This window comes from Ambystoma mexicanum, chromosome 5q (assembly GCF_040938575.1).
Source record: "Ambystoma mexicanum isolate Mex_15411 chromosome 5q, UKY_AmexF1_1, whole genome shotgun sequence".
Classification (NCBI taxonomy): Eukaryota; Metazoa; Chordata; class Amphibia; order Caudata; family Ambystomatidae; genus Ambystoma; species Ambystoma mexicanum.
Genome location: NC_090933.1, coordinates 954,965,010 through 954,981,560, shown reverse-complemented (window position 1 = coordinate 954,981,560; position 16,551 = coordinate 954,965,010).

Sequence of the window (16,551 nt, the reverse complement as noted above, 5' to 3'; positions counted from 1 at the left end):
TATGTACGCAGAGAACAATTTTCTCTAACTCTTGCATACGCAGTCACGATTCATAAATCACAAGGTCTTACCCTAGACAAAGCAATGATAGATATTGGTAACGCAGTCTTTAAAGAAGGCATGAACTATGTAGCACTATCACGCTTACGTACACTTGACGGTCTATTTCTAATCAACTTTGATGCAAGTAAAATAAACGCTTATATTCCTTGCATTTTAGAATACAATAGACTTTGCTCACTATACACCCCCCACCTAAACACATATTCTGTTCCACAAAAAGTAAAACATTATAAAAGAAAAATAAATCAAACAGAAATGCAACAGGATGTCACTGCAAACCCGCCAAAGAGAGTAAAAGAAAATAATACTTTGTCAAGTACCACAAGCAAAAAAGAATCAATTAGGGAAAGTAAACCAGGTACATCTTTAAAGAAGGAAGACAAACTCCAAAAAAAAGCAGTTAGATACAGAACTACCTGGACCATTTAAATTCTCAAATATAGTTGGTGTAAGTTGCTACGCAAATGTAGCAATGAATATTCTATTTCAATTACCACCAATTGTTGACAACATTTACTTACACAGTACAGACCCATTGTGTTTGCAAATGTTAGTACTTCACAGAAATGCAGCAAACAATCCTGACAACATGTATAGTGTTTATGGAATAAGACAGCAATTGGACTACTGTGCTGGAATGGTGAAATTCACTATTAACCCATAGGAAGATCCACAAGATTTCTAATGTACTTACTACAAGTACTGGAAAACAAAAACATACCTATAAATGAAATCTTTCAGATTTCATACATGTGGAAACATACATGCACTCTCTGCAACAATGTGACACAAGAAGAAATCCCCAATGAACGCTTCATATATATATCAATACCAAATTGTGAATCCATTCCATTTCAGCGACTTGTACAAAATGCAAACCATGGTAGATTATGCTCTACCTGCAATTCAGATAATCGCTCCACGTTAGTAATACAAACACATCGTAAATACATAATACTAATGCTTCTACGTCACAATGCAGATGGTACCAAAAACAACTGCAAGCTGACTGGATTCACACATGGTCAAATATCACTTGGTAAGAAAACCTTCACAACAATATGTATAATCTACCACGCAGGAGCCACAACCAATTCAGGGCACTATAATGCATATATAAAAAAGAAATGTGGATGGATTGAATGTAATGATAGTACCATTACTCTAAAGCAGGAAATCTTACAAACGCTTATTTGATGTTCTTAAAACCAAAATTTGATCACTAAACTGTATTTAAACTTGTGTTAAAAAAATATAAACTGTTAGAATACTCCAAAAGCTATCTAACTGCTCAAAGATTCTACAACAACTAATCAGATAAATGAATACCTCTAAATTAGACCAAAAAATACACAGTTAGAATACGCCAATTGGTATCTAACTGTCCCAAAATTTAACAATATCCAAATAGATAAATCAATACCACTAAAATATATAAAACAAATAGACGGTTAGAATACGCCAATTGGTATCTAACTGCTCCAAAATTTTATAATATCAAAACAAATAAATAATATGTTACTGCTCCAAAAAAATACAACAAGCCAAAGTATAAAGCATAAGCCAGAAACAACAAGTGATCACTGAAAACAAACAAACAAATAAACTGTAGCATAACAGAAAGATTTTTTTTGAATCCAACATGGATTTGTTTTCTCCCACAGACCCTATGATTTTAGAAACAAATACAGAAACTGAGCAAATTGCACAGTACTCTGATTTGTAATCTACTAAATATGAGGGTCCATAAAAAAAAGTATATTGATTATACAATGTAATAAGTCATTACAAAATAATAATACTAAGATGCTATTTTCTTTTATCACAGAAATTAACAAGAAATACATGTACTCCGGTTACTAGACCAAACAGTAAGTATACAATAATAAGGAGAACCATAGCAGCATATCACATCCATAGTATCTAATACCTTTGTTCCTTATACATTTGTTTTTCCCACCCAAGACTCTATGCCCTGGCAACAACCACCGCAGCATATCACAACCATAGAGTCAAACATTTCAACTATGGTCTATGGAAACTTTTAATGTCCGCGGACATTATGAGTGTTCTTAGAACCCTTTCAACTTGCCAGCGAACAATACGGACAGCGTTTTCAGGACACCCCCTATGAACATTTCAGAACAACGCGATAGTTCTTAGAACACTTTCAACTTGACAACGAACAATACGGACAGTGTCCTCAGGACACCACCATTTTGTTTATTTGAGAACATTTCAGGACACTGCGAGTGTTCTTAGAACACATTCAACTTGCCAGCAAACAATACAGACTACGCCTTCAGGACACCCCGTACGAACATTCCAGGACACCACAAGTGTTCTTAGAAACGTCTTCAGAACACCCCCATTTTGTTTATTTGCGAACATTTCAGGACACCGCGAGTGTTCTTAGAACTCATTCAACTTGACAGAGAACAATACGGACAGCGTCCTCAGGACACCCCCTACGAACATTCCCGGACACCGCGAGTGTTCTTAGAAGCGTCTTCAGAACACCACCATCTTGTTTATTTGCGAACATTTCAGGACACCGCAAGTGTTCTTAGAACACATTCAACTTGACAACGAACAATACGGACAGTGTCCTCAGAACACCCCCATTTTGTTTATTTGCGAACATTTCAGGACACCATGAGTGTTCTAAGAACACATTCAACTTGACAGAGAACAATACAAACAGCATCTTCAGGACACCCCCTACGAACATTTCAGAACAACGCGAGAGTTCTTAGAACACATTCAACTTGACAGAGAACAATACGGACAGCGTCCTCAGGACACCCCCATTGTGTTTATTTGCGAACATTTCAGGACACTGCAAATGTTCTTAGAACACATTCAACTTGCCAGCGAACAATACGGACTACGCCTTCAGGACACCCCCTACGAACATTCCAGGACACCGCGAGTGTTCTTAGAAACGTCTTCAGAACACCCCCATTTTGTTTATTTGCAAACATTTCAGGACACCGCGAGTGTTCTTAGAACACATTCAACTTGACAGAGAACAATATGGACAGTGTCCTCAGGACACCCCCTACGAACATTCCCCGGACACCGCGAGTGTTCTTAGAAGCGTCTTCAGAACATCACCATCTTGTTTATTTGTGAACATTTCAGGACACCGCGAGTGTTCTTAGAACACATTCAACTTGACAGAGAACAATACGGACAGCGTCCTCAGGACACCCCCATTTTGTTTATTTGCGAACATTTCAGGACACCGCGAGTGTTCTTAGAACACATTCAACTTGTCAGCCATAACCCCCATTCATATTTGCGAACATTTCAGGACACCGCGAGTGTTCTTAGAACATATTCAACTTGACAACGAACAATACAGACAGCGTCCTCAGGACACCCCCATTTTGTTTATTTGCGAACATTTCAGGACACAGCGAGTGTTCTTAGAACAGTTTCAGTTTGCTTGCGAACAAAACAGACACATATTGAGTCCTCAGAACAACCCCCATTCAGTTTATTTAGAACATTTCAGAACACCCGTGATGTCCGCAGACAAATCGAACATAAAAAGAACGTCTAACACATAAAAAACACAACTTTCATCCTATCTCATACACTCCCACCCTCCCTAAACACTCCTACACACCAACAGACTCTACTAAATACAAATTTTGAACAAAGTTTCACCGCGCTGTCCGCGGACGACCGCGAATCCAAGATGGCGGGCGCTACCAAAAATCTGACGCGCTTCACGCTCCACACCGTCCAATCAGCGAACACGTTGCATGTCCGCGAACATCACGCAAGCCGATTGGCCAATCAGGACACTGTCCGCGGAGCGAACAGGGAAGTGTGTCCGCGGACCGAACACAGATATCACTAATTGTTTTTTACCTACTTTTTGGTCATTTTAAAAAAAACTACTGGACGGATTTTCACCAAATTTGCAAAAGCACGCTTTCGGGACCACGCCGCTGCTCCTGGTCCAAATTTGGTGAAAATCCATCCAGCGGTTTGGGCTGTAGACGCGAGCAAACATTTTTTCCCATTCAGTCTATGGGGAAAAAAAAAGTTTTGGGACCCCCCCTATAACTTTGCCCCCCTGGACGAATCCTCACCAAACTTAGCAAAAAAAAATCAGAGTGACCCAAATACTTTTTTTGCAAAGTTTGGTGAGGGTTCGTCCAAGGAGAGCGAAGTTATGAGCCACCCAAAAAGTGCTCTTCGTATGGAAACACCAACTTAACCATAACTACATGGCCACTACTGTGGCCATGTAATATATATATATATAGGGGTGTTGAGGGGTTTGGCGTTGGGTGGGGGTTGTGGGGGGTTTCCCCCCACATATATGGTACAATTGACCTTCACAATTCGGTCAATTGTGAAAAGGTCAATTGTCATTCGAACAGTTGTAGAACGAACAATTCGTATACAACCGTTTTTGATGTCACATCATGCATCAAATGCATTTGTGGAAGTAAATGAGTGCCTTGGACTGATGCTTCTGAAACGTGCACATCACATCAGATGCTCCATTACATGTGCACTCATTTGTGTATGTGTTGGCTGATATTTTCACACTCTTGTGCAAGGTGTATTTTTGAGAGATTTGTTTTGTGGGTCCAACCATCACAACGAGATGTGCAATGTGTATGCACATCTTTGCGCAATTGCACAACTCATTGAACTGCATTTCTTTTTAAACCTTGTCCCTATGGAGCTCATTTTCAATGGCCCCGGATCGTAAATGGAGGGGCTAAAGACAGGTGTAACAGAGTTAATGACTCCATTCACGCTCCAGGCATTTTCATTAATTTTTTAAGGGTCGGGGCGTAATGGGAGTTACGTATCCTCCTCCCATTTGCCCTCTGCCTTCAAAACAACGTGGTTTCATGCCAGCTTGAGATTTTCATGCTGATGTGCAACCAATTATTTCCTATAGAAACCATCTGCTTTTTGCACCAGCATGGTTTGCTCGATTTGCACTGCATAGTGCAAATGGAGAAGTGAAGAGGCGTCTGCAGCCCCTTTACCCTGCTTATTTGCACTCTAGTGCAAATGACAAATATTGCCCAGAGGGGACCTGTTTGCACATAAATTCAAACGTCAGTTGTCCCTTCCGGTCAAATTATGTTTAAATAGAAAATGAGCTCCTATGAGGCTCACGTTCAACGGAGGCATAATGTTAATGGAAAGCATAAAACCCTTGTATGAGGCTTTTACACCTTTCATTAATTATAACCCCATTTTCGTAGATTTTTATTGCATTTCGACTCCTACCTTCCTCTCTGCCATACGAATCCTCAGGCATTTGCATCAGCATGGATTTTTATGCCGGCGCAAATGCTGGAGATCCCTATGGTGTCCGTCTTCTTCACGCACCAGCAGAAAGCAGGCGGAACCCATGGGAATCCATTGTAAGCGGTGCATGCCATGCTTGCATGGCAGGCAGCATTTAAAATTGGAAATTAACGCGTCCAAAATGCATGCCGGACAGCGTCTATTTTCAATTGTGAACACTGCTTACCATGTTTGCATGGTAAACAGTGTTCATATATAAAATTAAACCCTTCCCGACATGTGGGCATGTCAGACAGGGTTTGATTGTAATTGTGAGCGTCACTTGACATGCAAGCATGGCAAGTGGCACACACAATTAAAGGTAAACGCTGCCTGGCATGTGAGCATGGCAGGCAGCATTTACTCATTTTGGATGGTGGATTGCAACAGTACAGAGCAAAAGGCGTCATACACATGTGTACGATGGCTTTTGCCCTGCACTTTTACACCCTGCCGTGCAAATGACAGAAAATTGGCGGTGGTGCAAACGTAACCGCTCTCTGCTGCCAAATTGCTCATTTTTATGAAATGAACGCCTCTGTGTTAAGCTTTCATGGGAAATCGGCATTGCAATACTTGCCTGGCACATGCTGCTCTGCAGTTATTAGTATTAGATCATTTTAGTTGCTCTTTTTATGGATCAAGAACTAAAGGGCTTCTTAAATGAAATATAAACTGCACTTTACGTTGCAGAGTAAAGTCTCTGTTGGTCCATCAGTAGGTCTGTTCCGTTCCACAGAATCCATAGATGTTTAATATGGACCTCAAGTGGCATTCATTTTTCCCATATACCATTTTCACCTTTTCTACTTAATTCTTTGATCTTTCTTCTCATTCTCTATTTGAGACAGAAACATATTTTAGGACAAGGCACTGGGCTTGCAAATGAAAGGTTGACGGTAAAGCCTGATCGCTGGTACCCTGATTTTAGGCCAGCTCAACTTGCCACTTGGTCACAAAGAGAGCTGGAGCTGTTGCAATGCCGTGCAATTACACATATGGTTCCCCTTCACATTACGCTGTAAATGCGGGGCTATTATCAAGATATTGTTCCTTACTGGAAGATATTGCTTGGAAGCCCGCTCTGCAAACTGCAAAATAAGCTGCAGCGCTTCTGCGAGCAGACTGCCTTCATGAATAGTAAATGATGAGAATGCTTCCAAGAAATCCCTCTGAGCACAACTGAAAATACATTGACCCAGTTACTGCTGCGCTGCAGGAAAGGACAGTGTATGCAGCACTTTACCGTACCCACGGGGGGGGGGGCTCTTTCTGACTGCCGTAAAACACTTACTTGGGGCAGGTTCCGAAATCTCAAAATTGGTGACAATCTTGCTGTATTTTGCTAATAAGAGTAAATCAGGGTCTGTTATGGATATCATCTGATTTGCTTTGATTTGTCATTAATATAGCGCTAAGGACCAACAGGCATCACAGCGCTGGGAAATTGAATCATTACCGTCTCTGTCAAGGTTCGCTCATGATGCTGGTGTCATCTTTAAAGCCAGATACAGGGGAACACACCGCTACAGTTAGAAGAGATGTACACTGGTTCCCGATACAAGAACGTATCTTGTTCAAAACCTTGTCCATCACTCACAGATGTCTCTCACACACCGCTCCCCCTTACCTCTGTCAGAAAATCAAGAGAGCTCAGTCATCGAGACCAACCAGATGGCCTGATGCTCACCGGCTTGTCATGCCCAAATTCCAACGGGCCAAAGTTGGGGGATCAAGCTTCCCTCCTATAGCAGTCAAACAATGGAACTCTCTACCACCTAGCTTACCCTCTTAACAATCTTATTGGGCCTTCGGGAAAGTCCTACAAACTAGGCTCTTCGCTTAAGCCTTTACTGACTTAATTTCACGCATGTAACATTTACTGTAACAGCGCCTTGATGCCCCAGAGTTATATGAATGTAAAAATAAATAAATATATGTTATTGGGTGAGGGTCTGACTTTAATTATCTTATCTTAACCTTACTGAAAGACCAAAATATTTTACCAGGGAGCAAAAGGGACCGTTTTTCCTGCTTACAATTCTCCATGCAGGTTAAACTTTGCAGGCTTCTTGCCCTGCACCAAAACCTCTTAGCTTCCACCAAAACAGCACGGAGGCAATAGTTATTATCATGAGGTAGTAAGTAAGACCATTTACATGAGGGTGAGCACCGGGTCACCCCTCCATCAGCTCGCAAGTGTGGCTGTTTTATTTTCCTTCAATCTTTATCACCCTGCTTTTAACTCTGGGATTTGGCACTTATTCGTAACTCCAACCCACCAGATCTTGTCAGACATTGGCCCTGTAAATTATGCCTCTTGGGTACCTAAAATTGCCATTCTTCAGACCTGGTACCAATACATTTTCTCTGTTGCAACCTGGCATCTGAAAAACCTCTATTTAAGTACTGAGTTAAGAGAAGTGACTTAGCAAAGGGAAATCATATTTCATTTTTTTTTAACAAGTGATGTAATGCACCTCAGAAATAAATATCACTAATATGCTTGGCGTCTTGGGAATAATACACCTCAGAACTCCAAGTGAACTCCTGTCACACCTCATGAGGTTTCCACACAAGTTCGGTCTATGAAAGTCTCATCCAAACAGGTGCCTCCCTGCCACTCCAGAACCATTATTGACTCTCTTGCTCCAGCCTTGGCCCATCTCTGCAACCACTCCTTCACCACTGGAGCTTTCCCTCTCCTCTCAATCACTCTCTTGTGCACACCCTGCTCTAAAAGACTTCTGCTGAGCCCTCCATTCCGGCAAAATATCACCCAATTTCTATTACTCCTTTCCTGGGCAAACGCCTGGAGAAATCTGCCAACTAACACTCCACACTGAATCTGTTGGTTGTCTCCATGACCATCAGTCTGCTTTCAGAGCAGCCAGAGACACGTAAACTGCTCTCCTGAACACTCATGAAGACTTGCTCTCTAACCTTGACTCTAACTCTCCCTCTGTCCTCATCCTACTTGACCTTTCTTCTGCCTTTGACATGGTGAACCACAACATCCTGATCACCCGTCTCTGAGATACCCTGGGCATCACCGATCAGGCTCTGGCGTGGCTATCCTCTTTTCTCTTTGACTGGCCTTCCCAGGCTGAACTTGGGTCCTTCCTCTCCACCATCGCACTTTCTACATGTGATGTTACCCAGGGATTTCTCCTCTCGCCCTGCTTCTTCCATGTCTATCTGGCTCCCTTGGCCGACTGATCTCTACCTTCTGCTTTAACTTTCAGCAGCTCTCTTTTTTAACAACCAGCTCTCTTTCAGGCTACCCTTGGCCGCCTCCTCCTCTTCACTCATCCCTGAATGCCTTTCCGCTACTCAAGCATGGTGCACCTCTAATGATCTCTGCCTTAATGCCAGAGAACCTTCTCATTGGGACCCCTGCTCCCACTTTTTCCCTTTCACTCTGGCCGGCCTTCCTTGTCCCTGTGCCCTCACCCTGTTGTGAGGCATAAAACCCTGAGGTTATCTTCAACTCCACTCTCTCCTTCTCTCCACACATCACGGACCTCTCTAAAAAGTCCCATTGTTAACTGTAACTCCTCAGAGGAATTCTACCTTTTCTCACCTTCCCCCAGAAGCTTACTGTCTCCAGAGCCCTGGTTCTCTCATGGCTTGACTATTCTAACAGCCTTTTTCTCAATATACCTAACTGTACCCTCTGCCCTCTGCAACTCACCCAAAACAGGACCACAAGACTTTTCCTTGGTCCAAACCCAGGGGCTGCTCTAAAATCCCTACACTGGCTCCCGGTGGTTGCAAGGTTCAAGTTCAAGACCCTCTGAATTGTCCACAATGCCTGCTGGAGCTGGGGCTCATACTATCTCCAAAGCTTTCTTCCTAAGTACCTTCCTTCCAGAGCCCTCCTCTCGTCTATCTCCAATTCTCCAAGCAGAGACCGGGTGGTAGATCTCGTTCCTCTGCAGGTACCACTCTCTGGAATGGCCTCCCTGCCACTCTCTGCCTTGAGCCGGGCCTCCTTAAGTTCCAGAAGGTCCTCAAGACCTTCCTTTTCTCCTCTTCCTGCTCTCTGCCTCTCCCCTGCTAACCTTTCCCCACCTTCCTTTTCTCTCTGCCTTGCCTCTGCTATCCCCCTTCCTCCACCTCTTACATTGACTGGCTGCCAGGTGCTCCTTGGAGTCATATAGGACACCTGGCCCTCTCTGCCCAGTCCCTAGCACTTGCCTTCGGGCTCTCCTGCACTGCCACCTGGTCTTCCTTGCACTTCCTGGGCATGTTCCCCTTGGAGAGCCTGCATTCCTGCACTTAACCAAGGGCACTGTTCCACTGGGTGCACTTCTCCCTCTTCCGCTCCCCTGCACTTCCTGCCTGCGCTCTTAAACGATCTAAATGAAACTTGCCTAGTAAGATAATTTTTGTTGTTCTCTCCTGTTTTCCCCCGCCCTGCCTGGTTGCACCTTGAAACACTTGTGTATAGTCGCATTATAAATAACCTATCAATCAATCAAGTGAAGTGAGGCACTCCAAGTGAAGAACTAGTGAAGTGAGATTTTTTGTTGAAGCTGCATGGGTTCACATCTAAATAGATTCAACTAATTATTAGGTTAATCATCACATGGGTGCGGTATTCACCACCGTGCCATAAAAAAAAACACTAAATTAATGGTAGAATTTATTTCACAGGTTGCAGAGAAACTGAGTTTGGTGTGGGTATATAGTAGTTTGCACAAGGCAGGAATACAAAACAAACAGAAAGGATTTAGATAAGCAAGAACACCGAGTTGTTGTCGGCAGTCCTGGTTAATATGTTTTCATTACGTCAATGGCATTTTTACAGCTCCAATTAAATCATTAACTCTCAGAGGACTGCTATGGAAAAACAAACACTGTCAGGCACTTGAGTTCAAAGTTTGATGGTAAGGCCTGAGTAAAGTTAGCTCAAAGCGGTCCAATGAGGAGCTGTTTTGGGCAGGGAGGGGCAGGTACAGGGAGGGAATGCCCATAGGGATTAGCATGGCCGTAGGCAGTCAATGGGTGGCTAAATAACCAAACAACATCTACAAGCTTTGTGTCTCTCCTCACATACCATTTCTCCCTATCTGTACTTGAATGCAATAGTTTCGGCTTATAGGTGGCGCATGGGATCTTTTAAACCCTCATTACATAAAACCTAGATCGTTTTAACTCCATGGGCAGCCCCTATTTGAGGCTAGTGACCGCTAGCATCACACCTCTCAGAACTTTGAATTATCAAGTCATAAACATCTGTGCCTTTCGCAAGTACCTCGTGCAAGGTTTTCTTTAGTAAAATATGTTCATGAACTTACAAGGAGCTAAGTATTATTCTCCAAACATTTAAAAGCACATTTGATCAGCAAATATATGCAATACATTTTCAACATGATATATCATCAGAACTCCATAAATTTTGGAGGCTCCTAAAATGCCAACTGGACTGGTCAGCCTGGAGCAAAGAGATATCCTGTGGGTATTTTCCTAGTGTAATAGAGCTACATACTTTCTAATGTGGGGAATAATATAAGTGACATTATCATCATAATTTGGGATAAATGTGCATCAGGTGGCCAGAGTGTGGTGCTGTGACTGCCAGAATCCTTTTGCAGTCTTCTTTCTGCTTCCATTATGCAAGGAAGAGCGAGGAACCCCTTCATAAGCAGCCTGCTATGCAGAGCGTAGCACTTTGTGGCTGGAGTGTGTTGCCTGTGTTCCCTGTGCTCCCTTGCACCCTTGTGCTCAGGAATTCTTGGGAGCGGAACATTCTGCCCCTGTCACAGTGCACCCTAGTTGGAGCACGGAATTGGAGTCAGCACTGAACGCCCCTCCTACTAGACTACAACGTACACGTAGCTAAGCCCATTTCTTTCTTAGCTCAAACCCATTGGAACCAACATTACAATCAATGGAAGAATTGTTGGCTTCGGCCTCAGACAAATACTCATCTACTTCCCAAGGTATGTGCACGCTACAAGGCATTAGTACCTCTGCACTCACCCCATTGCCCACATCTAGCACTGTGATTGTCCAACCCGATGAGCCGCTAGCCAACAGAGGCAAATAGCAGTTAAAATCCAAGGGTCAAACCCCTGTGGCCGATCAAACTGCTTTGCCTGAAAGTAGGGTGTGTAGCAAACGTTCAGATAAACTTAATGCACCTTTCCGGAAAACACCTAGCTGGTCATCAGCTCGATCTTTCTGCTGCCCTATGGCTCTAAATCACTCCAAATTCCCTGTGGATGTCTCAAGCAAATACTCGCTATAAACCAAAATAACCTGTAGGCACCCCAAACTGAGGGTAGGGTGTCAGATCTAGATCTTCTGACTGCTGCAACTGGTGTCTCTGAAAGCAGCTCTACAGTGTAATTAACTCACAATACATTTCCAATTCAGACTCAGACAACCTCCTGCATAATAGCCTGTGAGCAACTACGACCTGACCTGGAACCAACCACTACTGTAGCACATACAAAATCACTGAACAAAAAGAAAGTCGTTGGATCAAACTTAGAAACACCAATAACATTTTCAGACAAAGTTCCAGTTGGCAAAGAGCATGAGACCTGCTCAAGCCGGCCCAAGAAAGATGCCAACACGGAAACTCTTGACTCGTTGACAATTCGACCACAACAGTCACGTTTAGACACTGCAATCCCTGAGATCAAACCAGCAAAGAGAAGAAGGATGAATGACTTAAGCTTAAGTGTGAATCACACACCATCAAAAAATCAAGTGGAATTGCTGCAGTACGATCCTCTACGCCAGACTCTTCCATGTCTGTCTCCTCCTCTGCTTGGAGCGATGTCAGCACTACAAAGAGATGGCAAAAAACAAATAAAACCTTTAGAAGCCAGAGAAGAGGACCAAGTTCTACTCAATCTCCTCTAATTCAAAGTCAACAAGACATTGCTAACTCTCAAGCATTTTTGATGTCCTCGCTTACCATTTCACTTGCTCCATTTTTAAAACTCTATGAAGCGATTAATGACAACTTCAAAGATCAGGCAAATCTAATTGCCATAATGAATTCCAAACTCATCTATGTTGAGCCATATATAATCAACACTAAGGAAGTGCCGTCATCAGATAAAGAGGCTAAAATCAATAGCCTCGTGAAGAGAAAAAAATGTGCTTGGCCTATTTAAAGATGTATTATGAGCTAGCATAGAACTACATGAAGGTAATGCCATAAGATCAGTAGATGAAACCCCAATTGAGAAAGTCACCAATCAAGTTAACAGGAGTGACGAGCCAACAAAAATACAAACATCACATGATGTACCTCTGGGTGAGCATTGTACAAGATTGAATACTCTCATCGCAACACGCAATCGAGATTTTGAATTAAATGCATCAGCGCCTTCAACCTCCACCTCTATAAATTTGCTGCCTACTCAGCAACAAGAGCCACAACCAAATAGTAACTCACTGACAACATTGAACAAAAACAAAGCATTAAAACACCCCACAGTGGATGACATAATAGAGGTGGAAGATGAGTCACATCCCTCTAATGTGAACACGGACGAACAAACACAAGAATTGCAAGACGAGGAGCAGCATTATTCAATTTTCCATTCTAAATAAAAGCAAAAACAGAATGGCAAAATAGATAGTGGCTAACGAAAAGAAAAAAAAAAAACACTACTTGTGATAAAAATTCAATTGAATGAATCAAGGAATTTCATGAGAAACATCAGATTCGAAATAACAGCCTCGACTTAGCAATCCTCACTAAACACTAAGCCTAAACATGCCAGTCTAGATTGAACTCCTCAGAATGAAACTGTGCGAACAGGTTTAGACCCAGGTCCTACCAGTGTCATTGACCAGGACTTACTTGATCTTTCAGTTTATGATTACAATGATATTCTAACAAACTCTGAAGGTAGCAATGACACTTCAATCTCCTCGAATGACGACTCTATTGATCAATCGCCCCAGTCAGAAAGAAGTGTATTCTCCAGCCTGGGTCAAGAATGAGATCAAAACACCTCATTGTTCCTAACTTTGGCCTAAAAGGAGACTTACTTGACATAGCCTACTTAAAAACCAAAAACAATGCACATGGAGAGAAATTAATGGAAGATGGACCTCCAAAGGAAAGTCAAAATCACAACTCACATCTACGGGCCAATAATCGCCCACAGAGAGAGGGAAAAAAAATAACATTTGAACTCTCAATCAGGATTATGAGGTGCCATCAAAAACCACGGCAAAAGGAAAATACAAAAGTGCCACCAAATTCAAACAGGCTGATACTTGAACGCATATTGAACATTGAAGCTAGCCTGACGCTAAATCGAAAGAACATTCTTCGATTATTCAATCATGTTCCAGAACTCACTGCTGTTACATCTTTGGATATCACAGTTGTAGAGTTCTGTGATGAGGAAACACTCAATTGCGTGTGCCTCCATGTGCCTTCTGACTTAGTTTACAACCATCTATTGGAGGCTTCTACAACCTTAAGAACCATGGGTTTTGACATTACAGAGAATAAAAGGTGCACAACGCAACACAAGGAGAAAAATGATACACCTCTAAAGAATGCAAGATCAAGTGCCTGAACAACATCATTAAAAACATCTATTAAATTAAGGCAAATACAAGGTGCTCTGGAAATATGTCAAGAACAGAAGCCCAAAATCAGAACAAAATGATCAGTGACTCACACCATTTAAAAACATCATTTAATACCAGGAGCGGGACAAGAAAGCCCACACGACAAACTGCAACAGTATCAATGAATTCAAACACTGATTAATCTTGGGGATGGCTTGCCAAAGCCCTCTCCACTGATTAAAGAAATTAACAACAAATCAAAGATGAAGTCACCATCCTCTCCTGGAGCACAAGGGAATTTAACCACCTGTTCAATAACACAGAACCTGCAGGAAGCAACTGTGAAATTATATGCATGCAAGAAACCTGGTTAAGAACCGCACCAATAGTTGATGGTTGTTCAGTGTATCTAAACTCAGGAAGTAAATGAGCAAAAGGTCCCCCGATTTCAAGTTTGTTGATTATTATAAAAGAAGGTACATGGTTCATGGTAAAACAAGCGCTCAATCCGAACCTGTCGATTCAATCTCTGCTAATAGAAGTAAAATCCAACAACTTCACAGAAAGGTACTGGTTCGCCTTGATCAATGCACACTGGAACCCTGTTGATAGCAGGACTTTAGACTTTGTCGAACAAGTCACAAATATAATCGATAATTGGATGAAAAACACAAATATCTTATGGTCATTATTTGTGTGGATTTAAACACAAATTGCCCCATATACAAAGACAAGATTCTAACTGCCTGGCCAAATGTCACAAAACATAAGAAAGACAGAGCAATCTCCTGGCTAATAAACAATGCAGGACATAAATATAGATACGCTTCATGGTAACATCTGAGATGACATTCCAGAAGCAACCACTTGGAAGAAAGGCTTACTGATGGAAACCTTGTATTACTTCTTTTTGTCTGCTAATATCCTCCATGAAAACAAATCCTACAAAGTTGTGAAGAGAAAGCTAGTGATCACGAAATGTTAAAATTGACATGGGCATAGATGAACAAAGATGTCGACCAGCCTTAATTGAAGCTAGACCAGGAAGAAACAGAATACAAATTGCACCAATAGTAGTCCTGACACTGACCGATAAACTGAGAACACTGATCGATTCTGACAAATCTGCAATAGATTATCGACCAATTCTTGTGGACTATGGCAAAAAGCAAAGGATGGGAGAGGAAGGACCAGCTTTAAGCGAAAACCTGTTTGTGGTTAAGAGATGCTGACCAGAAAAGAATGATGCAGAAAGATGTTGAGCAGTTGAAAGCCTTACCAAAGGCAATAAAATCAGACAGATGCAAGAGGCGGAGACAACAGTACAGGAACTGGATCATATTACATAAGTGCATCATGACTCAAAATGATGGTGAATTAATGCTCAAGACTATTCTGGGAAAAAAACTCCAGAAGGTTTTGGGAAATCATACAAGCACCACAAGATGCAATTATTATAAACTCGATTCCTGAACATATCTGTACTTAATATTACCATGACCTATACATTACCCAGCCATTAAGGGGCCCTAAAGTAACCAAGATCAAAGAAAAATCATGGGCAATTCCTTTTGAGAAGTCCAAAATACTGACCTTGATCAACAAAGTAAGCAACTCAAGAGCTCCGGACCCTGAAGGGCTATCAAATTCCATCTTGAAAATGGACCCGGAAAATTGGTCTGAATTTCGTTGCATTTACTTCTCCCAAAGAAATGCCTGAGTTCCATCCTCGTGGAAATGTTCAGTATTGGTTCCTATAATCAAGAAAGGGGAACGCACGACCAATCGCTCTTTTGGACGTGCTAGGAAAAATCTTCGCCTCTATGATCCTAAAACGACTGAACAAATGGGCCTCAGATACCGACATTTCTGATCCACAAAAAAAAAGGGGTTGTTAATGATGTAGGGTGCAATGTGAACATTTTTCTTTTGGATGTACTAAAACAAAGATGTATGAGAACCAAAAGACCTCTGTACCTTGCCTTTATAGACTTGCAACAAGCTTTTGACAGTGTTGACCGAAATCAACTTTGGACTAAAATGGCCAAATGTCAATGTCCATCTGATTTACTGGCTGTAATTATGGCCTTGCACAAAGAAACATCTTTTCGAATAAGATATAATTCTGCAGGTTTGTTTACGAACAAGATCAGAACAGCTAGAGGATTAACACAGGGCTGCCCATTAGGATCGGCACTCTTTAGGCTCTTTATCTCTGACTTGAAAACCACCTTAAATCTGCCATCAGCATGCCCCCTTAAACTTAATGACTCATCTATTGGCTGAATGGTCTACCCCAATGACTTAGTAATTCTAGACCAAACCCCAATAGGCTTACAGCGAAGTCGTACATGTCTGCAAGATTATGTCACTGAAAATGGTTTAACAACAAACATAGAAAATTCATAAATACTGATATTAAGAAATCTATGTGTCAGAAACTTCAGAAAGCAGATCTTTAAGTGGAATACGGGGAACAAGCCTGTCAGAGTAGTCAGCAAAACTATATAGCTTGGATTGTGTGTCAACGCAATTATGGGCGATGCCCCATGTATCAATGAACTCAAGTGGAAAACAAACAACTTAAGAACTGAAGCTCAA